This window comes from Elephantulus edwardii, unplaced genomic scaffold (assembly GCF_000299155.1).
Source record: "Elephantulus edwardii isolate Elephantulus edwardi_28Jun2011 unplaced genomic scaffold, EleEdw1.0 scaffold00081, whole genome shotgun sequence".
NCBI classification, from domain to species: Eukaryota; Metazoa; Chordata; class Mammalia; order Macroscelidea; family Macroscelididae; genus Elephantulus; species Elephantulus edwardii.
This window is the reverse complement of record NW_006399831.1, coordinates 5,496,298-5,516,515: the sequence shown is the minus strand read 5'-3', so window position 1 is coordinate 5,516,515 and position 20,218 is coordinate 5,496,298. Positions and strand designations below refer to the sequence as shown.

Here is a 20,218-nt window from a genome sequence, read left to right as displayed (position 1 = left end):
TTGCATGAGTTCCTTGTTTTTCAATGCAGCATAGTATTCCATTGTGCGAATATACCACAGCTTCTCTGCTGTAGTGATTTTTGCTCAGGGTTCTTTCTTCACCTTGATGCTGTACCAACTGGCAACTTCTCCATCATGATCCTCCTGTCCCCTGCTTATTCTCAGAGACAAAGCACACCTCAGAGATCAAAACTACCAATGGACTGTGTGGCCATATTCTGTGTGACTATGTTGTTTTTTTGTTATCTGTTGTAAGCTGACCAGGACTTATAGTGATCCCATGGATGACAGACTGGAACTTTGCCCTCTCTTCTGCAATCCTCATCAGAGCTCACATCCATAATTCCTGTAACTTTGTCAGTCTATCTCCTTGAGTGTCTTTCTGCCTTTCTCTGACCCTCAAAGTTTCTAATCTCGAGGCCTTTTTCTAAGAACTGACACATTCTGGCTGTATGCCCAAAGAGTGTGAGACCGTTTTCCCAACAATGCCTCTAATATGCTTCCTCCAAGACAGATTAGCTTATTCATTTGTGAGACTGAGATGTGTTGTTCTATACTCATCACCAACACCACAACTCAAAGATACTAATATATGTTGTTGTTGTTGTTTTGTACCATAGAGTCGGAACCCACCCATAGCTGACCAGCAGATTTTCAGAGGCAGTTAATGATGCGGGAGGAGATTGCCCATCTTTGTCCCGTGGAGCAGCTGGTAGCCTTGAACTGCTCGAAAGAAACTGCACGACTCTTACTGAAATGGCGATAAATTTTAAAGAATCTCAAACTCATTGCCGTCAAGTTGGAAGCAACTCATAGCTGACCCTCAAGTAGGTTTTCAGAGATTGTAAATCAAATGGCAAGAGACTGCCCATGTTTCTGCCAAGGAGCCACTGGTGGCTTTGAATCGACAGAGATGCATCTGCTTTGAATTAGCAGCTCAGCGCCCTACCCAGAGAGCCACCACACTGAAAGGGGTAGTCAGTTGCCAGTGTCTGTTTTCTAAGGAGATGGCTGGCTAATTCCTTTTTATTTGTAGTTTGTGTGATTATCCTTAGTTTGCAACTGCCCTTCAAGTGTCCCTTTTGCCATCTCCCATCAATAAGTACTGGTTGGTTTCTGGTGTGCACTCTGAGGTGCAGCTCCCATTTTGGAAATGATAATACCTCAGTGAACTTAATAACGGAGCTCTTGATAGTTTCTTAGATGAGTAATAAAAAGAAGAGGCCTTCAACATCAAAAATTAAAGGGGTTGTGAAGATGCCAGGAGTGATTTTCTTCATCTTACTCTGGAATTACAGGAAAAGATGAAGAGTCTCAACCTTTGAAAACAGGCAATAGTAATTTTCTGTGGTTTCGTGGGACATGCTATACTTAGCAGCAAAACTGTGTGTAATAAACTCTGTGGTTGAAATATTACATCCAGCTTCCAGAACTTTATTCTGTTTATCCTCTCAAAGGAATTCTCCCTTTATATTAACTCTTTGCTAAGATTTACCAGTGTCTGACACTTCTAGTGCAAGCATTTCGAGTATTTTATGCGAATATTTAACTAGTGGGCTAAAGGAACTAATAAAAGCTGTTAGTGGAAATGGAAAATGAGTTGGTGAAAGATACTTTGGTTTTTATGGAGACTTAATTCTTCTTCATCTAAGAATATTAAACTGCTAAATTACAGGAAAGAAGTGCAGTCTGTGAGTTGTACATGTTGTCTTTAGTGCCTTTTTTTGTCTGAGTTTCCTCTTTATGGAAATATTTTCCTAAAGCATCCATGACACTTGTATCAAGTGTTTGTCTATGAAGCATACTTAGGGAGTAAGTTTTAAAAGGGTATAGTTTCTAATTCTCTGGCATATTCATTTTCTACTTACATTTTCAACCATAGTAAATTTATATTATTAAGGGTGTTTTTGTTTTTTTGATTTGTTTTGTTTTGTTTTGTTTCCAGTAGAGGAACTCCTTTACTTGGGGTCACGAGAGAGCGTAATCTCAATACAAATCACTAGGTTCTGCATGGCAGTGATGTTGCTGCAGACTTGCTTCTCCACCCCACACACAGCTGTGCTGAGGATCTGCCCCTCCTCCTCAGCTTTTCACAATCCTTTGTAGGCTTGAGTGCATTTTATTCTTTGTCATTTTTAAAACTGAATCATAATAAATACCCCAGTTCTTTTTTGTTGTGTGCCATCAAGTTGGAACTGACTCATAGCTGACTTTCCAGCAGATGCTGCAAATTGCATAGGAGGAGATTTCCCTTCTTATGGAGCAGCTGGTGCATCCAACCACATGCCTTAGGCTTGACAGCACAACTCTTTATAAAAGCATCTATGAAATGTCTTTTCAAACATGTGTTCATGTGTATATGTCACACATACACTTAACATGTTTCTAGAGATGAACGCTGTTTTCTTTAGATGGTGAGGTTTGGACAGTTGACTCAGACTCTCTTTGCCTTCAAGTCACAATCCACTCATAACCCTCCTGTGGGATTTCAGAGGCTGTGAATTGCATGGGAAGTGGTTGCCCATTGAGACTGAGATTATCTTCCCTCCAGCTTTTAGTGGATTCAGAAAGCCATAGAGGCACAAGTTTTTTTTTAGCAACACAAAAAATATCTTAGGAATTTGAGCATTGAATCTGTTTTCTGAAGCCTTTGATAGCTTACTGAATTCTAGAAGGGTTTTAGACCATGAGCTGATTTCTCTCTCCACACATTCTCCATTGTACTCATATACTCATGGTTATGCATTGTTTTTTAAAAACAACTATTAAATCAAAATAGTAGCTAATAGGTACTCAATAATATCTACAAACTTACTTTCCTCTGTGCCTTTGCATATTTCAGTGCATATATGTGTGTTCATACTTTATATCAATATTGTGCTCATCATCTTTCATAGTAATTACAAATGTATTTTTTTTCTACTTATGCTTGAAAAATTAATATTATTCCTTCTTAAAGCTATCATTTAATACAGCATAAGACATATAATGGTCAATGGAAAGTCTATGTTCACTCATCAGCTTATATTTAACAATATTCACTGGTAGAGTTGGAAAAGAATATTGGATCTTTTGAATTGCTAAGTGAACAAACTTAGAAGTGGGGGAAAATTCCATTTCTAGGAAGAAGGGCAGCCAGAATGCTCTTTAGAAATGAGAATGGGAGAGGAAGAAGCAATGCGGAGGGAACGGGAGCAATTCGAGACCGCAGCCAGCACCATGAGCCTCGTCAACAAGCCCAAGAGTGAGATGACCCCGGAGGAGCTGCAGAAGCGAGAGGAGGAGGAGTTTAACACAGGCCCGCTCTCTGTGCTCACGCAGTCCGTCAAGAACAACACGCAAGTGCTCATCAACTGTCGTAACAAGAAGCTCTTGGGCCGCATGAAGGCCTTCGACAGGCACTGCAACATGGTGCTGGAGAACGTGAAGGAGATGTGGACCGAGGTCCCCAAGAGTGACAAGGGCAAGAAGAAGTCCAGACCCACCAACAAGGACCACTACACCTCTAAGATGTTCCTGCGTGGGGATTCGGTCATCGTGGTCCTCAGGAACCCCCTCATCGCCAGCAAGTAGGGCCATCCCCGTCTCTACAGCCCTGTCCCACAGCGGCCTCCTGCCGCCCCGGAAAACCTGTCCAGTACTGGGAATAATAAAGTCCCTGTGTGGGTTTTTTCTACTTAAAAAAAAAAAAAGGAAGAAATGAGAATGGTGAAACTGTGTGTGCCTTATTTGGAGCATGTTTTCAGGAGGGGCAGTCCCTGGAGAGAGACCTCAACTATCATAAAAATGACCCCCAAGAAGATGGATTGACAAAGTGATTGCAGCAATTAACTGAGGAACAACAGAGATTGTGAGATGAGCAAAGGATCAGACAGTATTTTGCTCCATTGTACACACTGTAACTATGAATCAGAGCCAACTCCAGAACACCTAATAATAATGAATATATATACTTAGTAAGGAGGAGTGGCATCCACTTCTGTAATAGCTTGCCTCTGGAAACCCTATAAACCTGGAAAGAGGAAAAAAGGAACCCAAGCGTCGAGGACTCTCCTTCATAGGGTCGCTATGAGTCACCTGTGACTAGATGGCACTTAACAACAACAACATATACTTAGTATAATCTATTTTAGGGGAGTACTCATAATTTTATATACACCAGTTTGTTAATCAAACAACTGTATTTGGTAGTCATAAAATGATAGCAATTTTGTCTTTCAGAGGAGTTATGACTCAGTTTACAAATTTCATACATATTAACTGTATTATTGTTTAGCTCATGTAAGTAGCATAAACATATCCACTCATTAAAGATATAAGCATCAGTGTTTACACTGGAAGCATTGTCTAAGTAGTGTAGTTTTGTGTGTTTTTTTTGTTGTTATTTGAATATGATTACTGTAAAGCCAAGAAGTAGGTGCAGAAATGGAAACAATTGGAAAGAGGTGTTCACACTCTGGGTCATTGGTATATTAACCTTGCACTTGGATAGTGTGTGAGTCAGCCCCTTCTTCAGAGGGAGGGACCCAGGACACACAGCTGAATGACTCACTTACTGTCAGAGTCTTGCAGATACCATTTAGTGCCCTGAAATTGAATGGCCTTAAGTGACTCATTGCTTCACCTTGCTTCCAGAATCTATAGCTTATTTTCTCAATGATATCCCAAGAGAGGATGCTCCCCCAAGCTCAGTCACTGAGCTGTGATCAGAATCAGGATACATACTCCAGAAAGGAGTGAGAGTATGGCACAAAATTATAGACCCTCTTCTGTTATTTTCCTAAAGACAGCAGTGAGTTCTTTGCAGATAAAAAGCAGACAGATTGCAATTAAGTAGCTCTAAGGGCAGAGCTTGTAAAGTGGTGGACTGCTAACCAAAAGTTTTGAATCCACCTGTCACTCCTTGGGAGACAGATGGGCAATCTCCTCTCATAAAGATGTACACCCTTGGAAACTCAATGAAAGATTATTATGACTATGAATTATAAACTTTCAGTTTAATTATATCGCTGATTCAACTAAAAACCAAATAAAAAGGAACCTCACTTTCATCAAATTGCTTTCTCTTCATATTCACCCTCCATCCACTTTCTGAGGCCATTAGCCATAATATGAGGAAATTGGCAAGTGATTCAATTTTTCCAATGATTTTACTAGAGTTAACCAGATTTTTAGGACCATATTTCTCAGAAAGCTGTAAAGCTCTTATACGTATGTTGATGCGTGTTGATTTAACTATTGTGTTGTCATTACAGAAGGGTGTTGATATGGAAAGAGGGCAGAAAAAGAAGAACCAAAATTTAAAATTGTTGTTCCTTATCCTGGAATTAATAAGCAAATTATGAATTAGTTATAGATTTAGATATATGCTTTGTTGTCTATAGATAGGTTTTTAGGTTTTGTCTATAGGAGCAGTATATCTTACTATATCATTTAGAAAAAAATTAGTTCTATTTTATACATCTGAATCTCTTTAGTAGTGTGAATGAGTCTCACCACCTCAAAGTACTGTGATGAAATAGGTGAAAATGAACTTTCTGTGTTGAAGTCTTTGCTTCCTTCCTCCGTTTTTTATTGTAGTCAAAGGGAAGAGATGGCAGTCCTTCCCTTATCATGCAATTTCTGGTGCTCTAATTTTTGTTATCTCCTTCTTCCTTTGTCTCTCTGCATCTTCCTACCTTTTGTAGTCAATTTTCCAGTGGGCTCATACAAGGCAAGAATGGCACAGGATTGGGCAGGATTCAGATCTGTTGTTCATAGGGTAGTAAGATTCCTACTGGACTCGATGGTACCTAACAGCAACAATAGCATGCAGCATAGGCTACTTTAGAAATCTATCTTAGATCAGGAATCAGCAGGCCTGGCTGTATGCCACACCTGCCTACTGTGATTTTTTTCTGTGGTCTGCAAGCTAAGAAATGTTTTAAAATTTTGAATGGCTGAATGAAAATCAAAAGAAAAATAATATGCCTGGCACAAGAAAATGAGATGGTATTCAAACTTCAATGTCCAGAAAAAAAAATACTTATTGGAACATAAGGCCATTCATTTATTTCTGGCTTTCACACTACAAAAGAGAGACAAGTTACCTGAACATTCTAAAATGTTTACCATCTGGACTTTGGCAGAAAAAGATTGTGACTCATAGCCTTAGGCAGCCTGGGGAAGTGATTGAGGAGGGTTCAGAAAAGTCCATGGTATTTGGAGTTGTGGTGTGGTTCTCAGTGAGTTGAAGCTGAGTTGTGGGAGTGAGTATAAAAAGAAAGCAAGCAATGACAAGGAAAGTTAAAAAAAAATAGACACAATGATTTACTTGGTTTATTTTATGTTCACATCAGTATTGATAATGTTACTGTTGTTACATTGAAACCGTCTTGTAGCTGACCCTCCTCCAGTGGGCTTTCAGGGTTGAAAATCACAGGGGAGGAGACTGCCCATCTTTCTCCCAGGGAGCAGCTTGTGGATTCTAAATACCTGCATTTTGGGTTGCCATCATTAACTTCTTTCCAGTGCTACCTCAGTATTGATATTGAGAACGCACAAGTGAGAATTAAGACTTCCAAATCCAAATTCATTTAATTGCTATGACAGATGTTCTTGTGTTGAAAGTATCAGACTTGGTGGTTTCACAAGGTATTATCTTACCCATGAGAAAGTTATTGATTGACAATGAAAGGAACTGATGTGGAGCCCTTTTACCTTGTCAGCCACCCTCCATCAGATTTCTAAAGCTGACAACTGTAAGAGAAGCCAACTGCTCAGCGTTCTCCCAAGGAGCAGTTTTGTAGATTTGACCCAGCTGGAGAGGCAGCCTTTGGGTTAGCACAGCACTTAGCTGTTCACATTTGTTATAAATCATAATGTAATGTGATTATTGAATGATTATATACCTGCTTCAGTGACTTTGTCTTTTCTACAACTTTTTTCAGAAGTACTCACGCCTTATCATGATTCCGTTTACACCATCACTTCTTGTTGTGGTTGCTAGGTGCCATTGTGTAAAATATGACTCAGAGAGACCTGATGACCAGCTGACTTCAACCCTGGTCTATCCTGGTATACTAAACCCATTGCTTAAATCACCATATCAATCTATCTTTTGGGGGAGATTTCCTCTCATTGATCAACCCTCTATCTTTCCAAGCATGATGACCCTTTCCAAGGAATAGCCTCACCTAGCTACATATCCAAAGTATGAAATACAATGCTTTGCCATCTTTGCCTCCAAAGAGCATTTGTCAAGCAAATTTATGTTGATTAATACAAAACAGCCAAGGTGCCAAGAAAGTAGGAGGGAGATGCTTATAAGAGCTGCTGCTTACAGATGATTAAGATTTTCTGGTCAGTTTTAATAGAAAATATTATTTTGGCATATAACTGAAACACTGCATCTTTTTCTGAATTGCAGACTTTTAATCCTGGACTCTTTTAACTGTGCATTACCCTTTTAAGCATATCCAGAGTTATAAAGAATTTAGACAATGCAAACTATACTGAAAAAAAAAGCGAGAGGGAGAGGATGAAATTAGAAAGCCAGGAATGCATGGGATCAGGGAAGGAAAAGAGGGGGGAAAGAGATGGGTGTATTATTAAAATATATCTGATTTACGCAGAGCTATTTCCTTTATGATTCACTACTCTCAGGTCAGGTCTGACTCCTAGAGACACTCCATCCAATTTTTGTCCTAACAAGAGAGGACTGCCCATTTTTATCCTGCAGAGAAGTTGCTACATTTGACCCTACTAGAAATGATACAGCCTCTTGGTTAACAGGACAAGGCTCGGTGACAACAGGGCTTCCCTAAAGACTAGAAAGAAGCTATCAACAAAAAGAAACACAAAAGTTTATAATTGCCACCATTCTAAGTTACTAACATTTCTTTACTTTTTTTGTATTTTAATGTGTATGTTTCTGAAATATTAAAGATACTATTTTTGAGTGAAACTTACAAATTATATTTCATTTTCATCCAGTTACGTATTCTGGAACATTACATTTTTGCTGTGTTACTGTATTTATAGATAATAGTGGAGAATAAGAAGTAGCGAAGCCATGTAAGATTACATTTTTAAATCCTTTGCACCACAGGTAATCTTGTCTTTGTGCATACAATGCACCTGTTAATAGTGAACTGATAGAATACAGTTACTCAAAACTATACAAGAAGGAATTTTTCTGATTTTTCAAAAGAAGAGAGTCTATTATTCTTGCACAGAAAGTGAAATAAAATAAAATTGTTTTGCGTTTGAATGGACTAGTGGAATATCTCTCAGTGGAGAGAACCAGCATATCCTTAGAGGGAGGTTTTCCTGGTTACTTTTGTCCTGGATGAAAGTTGTTATCATTGGATTTGCATTAAGCACAGTTCTTCCCTCTTAAAGTACGATGATTGGCAGGGATTAAAGTTTTATTTTGATAGTTCTAAGCCAGGTTTCTCTCCTCATGAATAATACCTACTTCTTTATTTATTATTAATGGTATTTTTGAAAGTTGACAGTTCAAGAAGTGTACATGTAACTATTTAAACTTTTATGTGGGATTTTTTTGGTGACATTTTCTTTTTTTTAATAAAATTTTTGTTTCAATATTGATGTTAATGAAAGTTTACAGAAAAGTTGGATTTTTATTTATTCATTGCATGTATTTTCTATTTTAATGTTTAAAATTTTTGGATTAGCTGAAGTAGAGGTGGTTATATTTTCTATTTACTTCAGCCACTTATGCTGAAATTAAAGATGATTTATTATAACAAGATTATAATTGATGCAAACAAAAAAGCTGACTTATTTCATTTGTCACCACATTTTACTTTCTTTAGAAATTTCATTGTTTTATAAATTGTTCCTTTTCTTTTTACTTTCTTTAGAAATTTCATTATTTTATAAATTGTTCCTTTTCTTTTTAGAAAGAGCAGATAGTATTAGAGGAAAGATGATCAGGGACTATAACGCCTAATTTAATAATTTTTCCACTGCCTGTTCCGTCTTAAAACAAATGAAGATCCTTTTAGCCTTTCCTTGCTCACTAAAATACCCATTAAAAAAGCATTGTTATAGAGTCAACCTCCACTGAAAGGATCCTACAGGACAGAGCAGAACTTCCCCATAGGGTTTAAAGAACAGTAAATCTTTAAGGAAGTAAATTGCTGTGTCCTTCTCTGTGGAGATGTTTGTTGCTGGATTCAAACCACTGACCTTTTAGTTAGCATGAGTATTTAATCATGTGTCTTCTTATAAATATGCCCATTCCTGTTTATCATAGAGACAGAACCCACCCAAAGCTCAACCTCCATTGGTTCTTCGGAGTCAGTTAATCATATGGGAGGAGATTGCCCATTCTTCTCCCACTGAGCATCTCGTGGATTTGAATTATGTGTCTTTGGGATTGAAATGGAGCTGTTTACCAGAAGGCCACCAGAGTGACACACACACACACACACACACACACACACACACACATGTTTGCAAATATAGTCTCATAGCTTTCCTTTTACAAATATGTAAAAAGCTTTGACCATCTCTCATTGATTAATAATTTTTATCTCCATCATCCATGAGTTTTTTAGTATCTAAAGAAATTACAGTCTTCAAAGGAATAGTGTTAATAGAAAAATTGAAAGCAAGTTTAGCGAGTGTCATGACAAATGAATTCCTTGTCTCCAGAAGGGCTCTCTCCTGATGAAAAGGGGGGCTTGGAAGAATGTGTATTTTGAGTGTACGTATCAGAGTAATTATGGCTGGCAGCCCTTGCTACAGGGAGAAAATTCACAGTATGAGTTTATCCAAAGGAAGGAGTAGAGTCACCCACCCTGTGCTGCTCCATGCCCTAGGAATTTTCTTCCTTCCCTTAAAGGAGTGATTTTGTACCAGCCTTAACACCAAAGAAGGTAAAGTTTGACTAAAGTAAAATAGAATCTGAGCAACATTTTCAATATTGTGCCTTCTGTTAAGTATTTCTTAAATGTTTAAAAATATTTAATAAGCTTAAAATCTGGTTTTGAGTCAAGAATGAACGAATTATTTAGCGTGACTAGAAAAAGTTCAGTGAAGAAAAGGAATCAACTGACTGTTGTATTAGGAAACAGATTTCTATTACAAAGTAAGTTCCTGTTAAGGATTAATGTGAAGGCAATGATACTAATTTGAAATTGTTGAGTTTTTGGAAGCTTCAAAGATCTGCATTCAGTTGAAAACACCATGACTTAAAACATTGTTTAGATTGTTGTTTGTTTCCAACTCATGATGAAAATAAATGAAATGGAACTGGGTATCTATCTAGTCCTTCCTCAGCCTCATGATTGGCTTTCAATTTACCTGTTGTGCTCTATAGGGCTTTCAGTGATTTTGGAAAGTAGCTTTTCAGGCCTTTCTATCTGATGTGCTGGAGTCTGTAAGACCTACTGAAACCTGTTTGCTATCATGTAGTACACACACCTCCATTGGCATCGGCTGACTACCCGTAAAGTGTATTGGAGATGAATCCAACTGCTGTGGCTAACATTGAGAAAAATTGGAATTCCAGAAAACTTAGTTATGCTTACACAGAATGTATATCAAGACCAAGAAGCAGTTATCTGAACAGAGCAAGGGAACATTTCATAAAAGTCACGAAAGGTGTCATTTCTCCATAGCTATTCAATCTATATGCTGAGAAGATCATTTGAGAAGTGGGAATTTATGAAGAAAAATGTAGGATTAAGATTGGAGGAATACTTTTCAACAACCTGCCTTCTGCAGATGGTATAACCTTGGCTGCTGAATGTGAAGAGGACGTGGGGTGCTCGCTGCAGAAAATAAAACAACTACAGCCTGCAATATGAATTACATCTCATCAAGAAGATAGATATCCTGACCATGAAGAAGCATTATGATAGATGGAGAAGAGTTTGAAATTGGCAACAATTTAATTTTACTTGGATCCAAAATCAACACCCTTGGTACCAGGAGATCAGCAAATGTACAACATTTGCAAAGCCTGCTTTCAGGTATCATATATGTCAGAGACGATAAGGATGGCACAGGATAGGACAAGGTTCAGATCTGTTGTTCATGGGATCACAACCAGTCATATCCAATGACACATAACAACAACAACATATTTTAAGAGTATGCCTCCTATTGCCACAGTGCTTGTCAAAGTCACTTCTGATTAATCTCCTTTGTCGGTGTGTCCTTTGCCATTCCCTATCACTCCTCCCTGAGAGAGACTTCACTCTGATTCATAAGGAAAAGGGGACGGCGTATTCTCTTAGCTACTTCCTGCTGAAAAGGGACGCTGTGGGTTTCAGGGTGAAGATCTTCTCTCACTACTCTAAAGGGCCCCTTTGGCAGTAGGAAACACATAGACTATTATGGAGATTGATTTTGGAATTTAGATGCACTCTTATTGATTGTGCTTGGCCGTACATGTTCATATCCTTGAAGGTGTATCATGGGGGTGTTGCAACCTAGAAGACACAAATTTAACTAACAAGTTATAAGTACATGAGTCAAAAATTATGGAAAAGTAAAAGAAAAGATTCTTTCATTGTTTTACAAACCCTCCCCCAGGTCCCCTCCACTATGTAGCCATCGCTCTAGACTCCTGTGATGACAGAAATACCTAGTCACATATCTCTTTTAAACAGTTTTCTCCCTCCTCTGTTTCAGTGCAGTATACATTATTGAACCCATCTTACTCAGTCTCTCCCCAACCCCGAGGTTAGTCCCGTTCTACAACAGTGGCATCATGTAATATTTGTCCTTTTGTGACCGGGATATTTCACTCAACATAATGTTCTCCAGAGTCAACCATTTTGAATAATATTGCATGAGTTCCTTATTTTTTAATGCAGCATAGTATTCCATTGTGCGAATATACCACAGCTTCTCTAGCCATTCATTTGTTGATGGGCACTTAGGTTGTTTCCAACTCCTTGCTATTGTGAACAAGGCTGCAATAAACATGGGTGTGCATATATCTGCTTGGATGTCAGCTATGGTCTCTTCAGGGTATATTCCCAGTAGTGGAATTGCTGGGTCAAATGGTATCTCTATTTGCAACTTCGGATGGCGGGGAAGAAGAACAAACTGGGGAGGAGTGTAGAGAGAATGGTGCAGCAATGAAGGAATGAAAACCCAAAATCCCTGTAAATGTTCATTAAAACTAAGAAAATTTAATAATAAAAAAGAGTATGCCTCCTTACAGTCTTTTTGAGTTTATTTTTTATGTGACCTGATTCTTAGATGGATTTGTTGCTTTATGTTGCTGTTACAGGTTTAGAATATACTTTGTTGTCCAGTTACTGATATATTAGCTGAGTTAACCTTATATTTCCCTTTATAAGTTGACCTTAAATGCAGATAACCACTGCACATCTGGCAGTGGAAAGTTACATTGTTGATATAATCCAGAACAGACTAAGAAGTTCCAGAAAGAAAAAGAAAAGCCTAATGCAAAACAAAACTCAAAGTCATTGCTATTTGGTCAGAACTGACTTATAAATGACCGTCCAGTGGGTCTTTGGAAACTATAAATCAAGTGGTTTAGTGGTAAGGAATTGTACTGCCAACTCAAAGGCATGCAGTTAGAATCCACCAGCTGCTCTGTAGGAGAAAGGTGAGCAATCTCCCCTCGTTCGACTTATTGCCTCTGAAAACCTGCTAGAGGGTCAGCTATGGGTCAGTTGTGATTTGATGATATATAATAACAACAATATAAATCTACTTGATTGTACATCTTTCCCCCTAAAAGCCATTGGTAGATTTGAAACACTAGAGGATCATCACTTTTAGGTTGGCAACACACCCCTCTACCCACTAGGCCACTCATGCTCCAGAATGAAAGGCCTAATAATCTACTCCCCAAATAGTCTGATCCTGTCATACAAGGATGGGGTCACCATGAGCTAGGTCATGATAATAACAATGGATTTCTAGCAAAAAAAATGTTGGTGATTGCCTTTGAGTCCAGCACGATTCATAGCAACCCTATGAACAGAAGGCCTAAAGCCCCTCCACAACTATGGAAGTTTATCGCAGTTCACAGAGTTTCCAGAGGCATGTTGTATAAGAAGTGGCTGGCATGAGAAGCCAGTTCAGACAAGCAAAGTCTTTGGCTGAAACCACACACTGTTGTTGTTCAGTCAATTCTGAAACATTGTGACCTTCCCTCAGATTTCTAAGGCTATAAATCTTTATGGGAAGAAAGTGTTGAGGATTCTAAAACTCTCTGGCATCCCAGGGTATATTCTTTTACTCACATTTCCATAATGCCACTGGTAGCAGATCTTCTAATAACTATCATTAAAGAAAAGAAATGCAGGCATTACAAAGAAAGTGCTTAAAACAGCTATTATTGTAACTACTGTATAATAACATTTGTTTGCACAAGGGATCACAAAAAGTCAGAATCTACCTGCTGGCAACTAACAACAAGGTGTGGAGGCTCAAATTTCTCATGCATTAAAGTTAAAATCTCACAAGTAAGATCAATTTGATTGTTAAAATAATATGCAAATGTAAAACAGGTTTGGAAGCAGGAGTGGCATCATCCACTTCCTAAACCATATGCCTCTGGAAACTTTATGAACTTAGAGAGAAACAACGATAACTCTGGAAAGCATTAGATCTTTTGTTCATAGAGTTGCTGTGAGTTGACCTCAACTGGAAGGCAATCATCAACGACAATAAAAACAATAACTTGTTTCACAGCAGTGGAAAAGAATGAAATGTGTCATCTTGATTTAAACCAAAAAGAATTTAATTCTTTATGAGGGAACAGGGAAAGTTTGTTTGAGGGAAAATGATTTCACTTTGCCTCATGTGCCACTTCCTTGCTGGGGTAGAATAAATTCAAGGCACACATCAGCCCACTAGTAGGGAGTGGAGGTGATGACTGGAGTAAGAGTGGTGGGACAAGGGCAATGGCTGGTGGAGAGATTCCAGACAATGGAAGGAGCGGAAACAAAGGCTTTAACTGAAGAACCTTGACAAGATCTATCAGTTTCAGACTGAACCCTAATAGAGTGAGCAAGGTGGGGCATGGGGATGAAGGAAATGCTCTGGCCAGGTGAACTTGTATCTGCAGTTCATAGATTGTATTCTAAGTGCATTTTATTTAAAGGGAAAAAGAATCACTCCTGACGTGAAGGAAAGAGTGCAACAAAGCAGAGGAGATACTATGTGAAGGCCTGAGATAAGGTGGGGAAACAGTTGTGACTGAAAACCTAAAATGAAGCCAAAGTCCTAGGGGAGGCAGGAACACAGGCAAAGGATTATGTAGGAGAGATGGACACGGCCAGACTCAGCTTCCAACCAGGGTCACAGGTTTGAATTTTCTTCTAACAGAAAAGAGAAGACGTGCCAAGTATCTAGTTTAGTGTGATCTTTACATGAATCTAATGAAAAGGAAACAAACAAATAAAAAACCCCTCTGTGCTTTCTGGCTAGTTGTCTAGAAGGAAATGAAAAGTGGGAATGGGAGACTTACTGGCGTTGAGTTGGACTCAGTGACCCAGCAGGATAGAACAGAATTGCTCCATGGACTCTGCTAGGCTGTAATCTCTGTAGGAGCTGATCATTTGGTCATTTTTCTCTGGAGCTGCTGGCGTGTTCAAACTATTAACAACATTCCAGTTAGAGAGTTTTTCACCATTTGCCACTGAAGTCCCTTTCTCAGAAAGCTTTCCCCTTGTATCCTAGTGCTAGCTGTTTGTTTGCTGTATGTGATCCCACACTTGCCAAGATTTGTTTTTATTTGCTAAATTTTCCTTATTTTCTTATTGTATAACCTTCTTACAAACGTTTCCCGTTACACAGTAGCCCCTCACCCCAAAGCAATGAATATGCACCGAATAACATAGTGCAGGGTGTGTGGCTAACGTGCTAGAAACAGCCGTTGACTTGTCTTTCATGATGTCTAGTAGTCTTTCATTTGCCAGTGTCGTCATTTCTACAATATTAATTGGTAAATATATTTTAATCTAAGTAAGACCTCCTAAAAATAATCTTCTTTCTTTTATAATCTTCTTTCTTATGCCTATATCCTACATTTTTACATGTTAAGTCTAGAGTATTTAAAATAAAGATCATGTTTCCTGAAATTCTAAGTTCATATAGTGGTTTCAGAAATTGATTCCCCTTAAATTATATGTTTATGAGTTGGCTCCAATTTGACAACAATTAGTTGAGTTTGAGTAATATAATAATTTCTTGATTATTCTTAAATATTTTACTGATATGCTAACAAATGTATGTATATAAAGAACATAAGTTATACTCTTTTTAAAAATACAAATACCAATATACATTTTTTTTGGTTGTTAAAATTTTCACTTAATGTAGTATAATGATCCTTCTAAATCAGAACAAGAGTATCTGCTCTATAGCTAGATCATGTGCAATGGCTAGATAGCATGCATTTCATCCAATAGAAGGCCTCCATTTGTTTGTTGTGTTTCACTTAGGGAACACAAACCTAGCAGATATTTACACTCATGTCAATAATGTCCCCAAGACCATAGGAAAGATATGAGACTATAATCCATGGTAAATATATCTGCCCACTGTGCCATGTTGTTAAAGTGACTGCAGGCTATTGACTTACTGTAATAGGAGTCAAATATCTGATTCAGTTCACATATCCATTTCAAAAAAGACCTCTTGGAATTTTTGTAGTTTAATCCTTTGTGTATTTTATCCAACCCTTTGCCATTAGGGTAGACATAAACAATACTTAATATCAGTGACTAATGGCCATAGTTCTCCAGTTTGGCGGCAAAACAAAGCTGCTGAGAACTGATCAGAAAGATACAATCAGGTGGATGCCAAACTCAGAGACACTTTTTATTTTCTTTTGCCCTGAGTCTGGAGTTTTATCTTGTAGTAATTTTAAAAATATCTCTACTGGAAAATGATTTGTGTGTTTCATTTTTTAAGTAGTGACACCAACTAAACAGTCTTTACCACCCACCAGGGCTTTGGAAAATTTAATAAATACAGTTTTTTACAATGGAAAAGACTTGTCCTTTCTTATGTATATAAATTTAGAAGGGAAATAGCATACATTTTTAAATCATAGAATCTTACTTTTCACCTCTAATAAAGTATATACTGTGTTTAGTTTGACTATGTACATAAATTTTATTGAGAACTGAATTTTACTGAGAACTTTCTTTTGCGCCAGGCACTATTTAAGAAATATATAACTCTTTGAATATCTTTGAATAAAACTAAGCCAAAGAGCACGTCAGTGACTTGTTTTAAAAGGCACTAAAAGTAGGACACAGTAGAGGCAGAATTAAAAACAAAAACAAACAATAGGATTTCAGCTTATATTTTTATCAGTAAATGTATATCCTTCCTCTCAGAGGAGAAAACATATTTCAAAAAAAGAGTTGATGGTGGTGGTTGTGGAGGTTTTCCAAGTCAATGTTGTTTCCATATGACTGCATATAACAGATTTGAACTGCTCCAAAAAGGTTTTGTTGGTTTGGGTTTTGTTGTTTTTATTTTTTTTATTGTCTGTAATCACTTAGAGACAGTTTGCCAGTCCTTTCTCTCTTGTAACCACACAAACGCAAACTCATTGCCTTTTAAATTGTGACTCAATCACAGGAAGACATTGTCCTTCATCCCTGTGGAGTCGCTGGTCACTGGTGAATGCTGACTCCCAGAGACGTATGGCCTTTGACTTAGCAGCGCAACTTTTTAAGGATTATACTGAGTTTACCATCTTTACACTTAGCAGTCATTTGTTTAGGCATTGCATCATAAGGGTTTCCCTCCCCCCCCCAATTAAGTTAATTCAAAGTAAAAGAGGTACTTTTTGACAGTTATAGTTTAAATCTAAGTCTGACACCAAAATCTATATAGACTTACTTACTGACCTAGTGCAGAATGATGGACAGTCTCCTCCCATGCAATTACTGCCTGTGAAAACTCGGTGGAGGATCAGCTATGGGTCAGTTCAAAGTTGATGGTACAGAACAACTACAACAACGACAATAACTGGCCTAGAGGTAAGAAGCTACACTGTAATCCCAAAGACACACAGTTCAATTTCATCAGCTGTTCTTTGGGAGAAGGATGGGCAATATCTTCCTATGTGATTTACGGCCTCTGAAAAGCGGCTGAAGGATCAGCAATGAGTAGGTTTCAACTCCACGGTACTTAACACTAAATAGATTGATAATATTGATAAAAGTAAAGTGGTCTAAGTAGGCTGTCAACACTCTTACGACTGTGAAGTTCATCTTATGCTTTAATTGGCTTCATCATAGTTTCATGCACTCTTTTATAATTCTGTACACTGGCTTATAAGATTGCTTCTACCTAAATGACTGAGAAATATCTGCTAAGAATTGTTATATTATTTTTTTTCTGGAGGAAACTTCCCTGATTTTATCTCCTCCCAAACAGCATTCAGAGCAAATCAAGATTATCACTCTTTTTTTTAAAATTTTTATTTTCTTATTTTTGTGTGAGTGTACCGTCAAATCAGATCTGACTGGTACAGGAGGAGATTGTCCCTCCTTCCCCGGCAGAGCATCTGGTGGATTCGAACCATGCTCCTCTGGGATTGTAGTTGCAGCTCCTTACCACTAGGCCACCAGAGCTCCCCTTATCACTCTCTCTTTTACGTCACATTTCCATCTTTTTTACACAGATCGACTAAGGAATATACTAGAACTTTACTGTACCTGTTGATTTGTGCATCTGTGTTTAATGGTAATTTGTAACACCTTTAAAGCAAGAATAGTGCTTTATGTTTTCTATCTACAACATGTAGTATGTTATCTAGTCTCTGGTTCTTGTTAATTACAGTCCGTTTAGCTGTATATGTTTAACAGAACCAAATATCTGTTCTTGCATTCTGTTTTAGCTATTGTGTCAATCCATTTCATTGAACGTTTTACTTCACTTTTTTTATCCTCTGCTGAGCCATTGAATTATTGTGTCTGTGAAAAAATATTGAACATACCATGGATAACCAAAAGAAGAAATAAATCTGCTTTTGAAAAGTGCAGCCAGAATAGTCCTCAGAAGCAAGGGTGAGACTTTGCCACACTTAATTTGATCGTGTTATCTGGAGAAAGCCAATCCCTGCAGAATCGTGCTTGGTATAGTAGAAGGCCATAGAAACAGAAGACCTTCCATGAAATGGATTGATGCAATGAGTTTCTGCCCAGCAGAGGTTGTGAATGTGGCACTGCATTGGAATCTGTCTGTATGGGATTTCTGTGAGTCAGAGCTGACTTGATACATAAACAATAACTACTGGCTTCTAGAAGGCACTTAAGCACTTAAAAATAAAAAAATAGACTGTTGTTCAGAATCTAACTCAACATTTGCTAAATATGACTTACAGAGATGGTATTTGTTAAAGAAATACAGAAAAATATCCCTTTTCCCATTTTGGGGAAATATCTTAAAAGTTATAACTTAAGTGCCTTTTTTCTATGTAACCTCTATGTCTCTAAATTCTGTTATTATTGTTGTTAGGTGTTTTTCAGTCTATTACAACTCATAGTAACCCTATGAAAAATAGATGTGAACACTCTCCTATCCTATGTTCACTATCTCTGACACGCTCATGCCCATTGTAATATTGTCTTCCTCTTGTTTTCTGACCCTGGGTCTTTCCCACAATGATGAATTTTTCCAAAGACTGGCCCCATCTGACAACCTACCCAAAATAATGTGAAATGAAATTTTATCAGCCTTGCCTCTAAGTAACACTCTGGTTGCATCTCTTCCAATGCTGACTTTTTTGTTTCTTTTTGAAAGTCCATAATATTCCAACATTTCTTTTCCAGCATATTCTTTCACTCTCATGGAGTCTACTCCTTTGGTTGTTTGGTTTTTGTAATTAGGGTCTTACCTTATATGTACATCATCCTCTTCCTGGTCTTGGAGAGGCCAACTCATCCCTCAAATGACAGTTTATCTCCTGGTCCCATCTGCATTTCAAGTAGGTCTTCCAAGGGGATTTTGATAGCCTCCCCATTCCATCTCTCAGTCTAATGCATATGACTGAATCAGTCATCTGTCTTTTTATTCCCTTAAAGAAGCAAAATGATTTGCATTGTTCTAAAATACTCCACAAGAACTTAATGGACAGTCACTTCAAAAGCCTCTTTTGATGTCCTGTTACTCTGTGCCTCTTTCAGGAGAGCAGTGAAGATGCTTAGATTGCTTGGATGGAATAGGTGTCAATTATGAATATACACTCATGAATGGATGGATTACCTGTATTTTCAATTTCCCCTATAATGATCAGTACATAAGGCAGAAATATCCTGTCTTTTGTAAGAAATCAAGCTAATGCAAATTCTACTTCTGAAGAGGGAGCACACTGTTAGAGTATGACTCTAAAATACTTCCCCTGGAAGGATGACTGTCAATATGAATGTCGTGGTTATTGGGACATTGTCCCCTTGTCCTTCTCTATTATGAAGGAGGAAAGAAAAGTTATAAAGCGGAGGACCGAAATGAATCATCATGTTATTTCTTTTATTACATGAAGGAGAAAATAAATTTAAGAGGAGAAAAAAAATCAAAGGGTAATAAAGAAAAGTGGTAGGCCATTTTTCATCAGAAATAAAAAATTAATAGATTTTAGCAATCTTTATTTTCCCATACAACGTTTTCCCCCTGAACTTTTAAAGTGCCTTATTTCCTTCCTTCCTTCCTTCCTTCATTGGCAGGGATAGTGAATGTTACAAACATTATTTCACTAAAGAAGCAGTGCGGAAATGAATGTTCTCCTTTCTCTCCATTGATTAATACAGTTCTAAATAGCAAGTGTGTGATGCAGCCCAGTCTTTTGATGCCTCTCCCACATCCCCACCCAGCTCCAAACTCAAAGACTATGAGATCACAGCACTTCTTTCCCTTTGCCTCCTTGACAAAGAAATGGATCTTTCCTTCAATTCTTCTTAATGCGAACGTTTAGAATAATCAAGACAGCATTCTTATATTTCTCGTTTCCATGGAATCTACCACGGGTCTAAGTATCCAAGATGCCCTATTAACCCATAAAACCATTATCAGATTTCCAGTCTCTTGAGTCTGACTTAGATCTTCAGAGGTATAAAGCAGAGCTGCTTTCAGTGGAGAAACTCTGCATGAAGGGCCTTTTAAATGGTAGCTTCTAAACTTCCCTAGTCCTTTGATGATTTCACACTCTGACTATTTTTGCATCTTCCTGACATTTGCAGTCCCCTTGAGGCATGTA

General features: G+C 37.9%; 1 protein-coding gene and 1 pseudogene across 1 annotated transcript in view; both read left to right on the top strand.

Annotated features, from left to right (window-relative positions):
- The window catches only part of ROBO2 (roundabout, axon guidance receptor, homolog 2 (Drosophila)), an 843,022-nt gene that overhangs the window by 417,415 nt on the left and 405,389 nt on the right, over positions 1 to 20,218 (top strand). The window lies entirely within an intron of this gene.
- Positions 3,220 to 3,573, top strand: LOC102863919 (annotated as a pseudogene).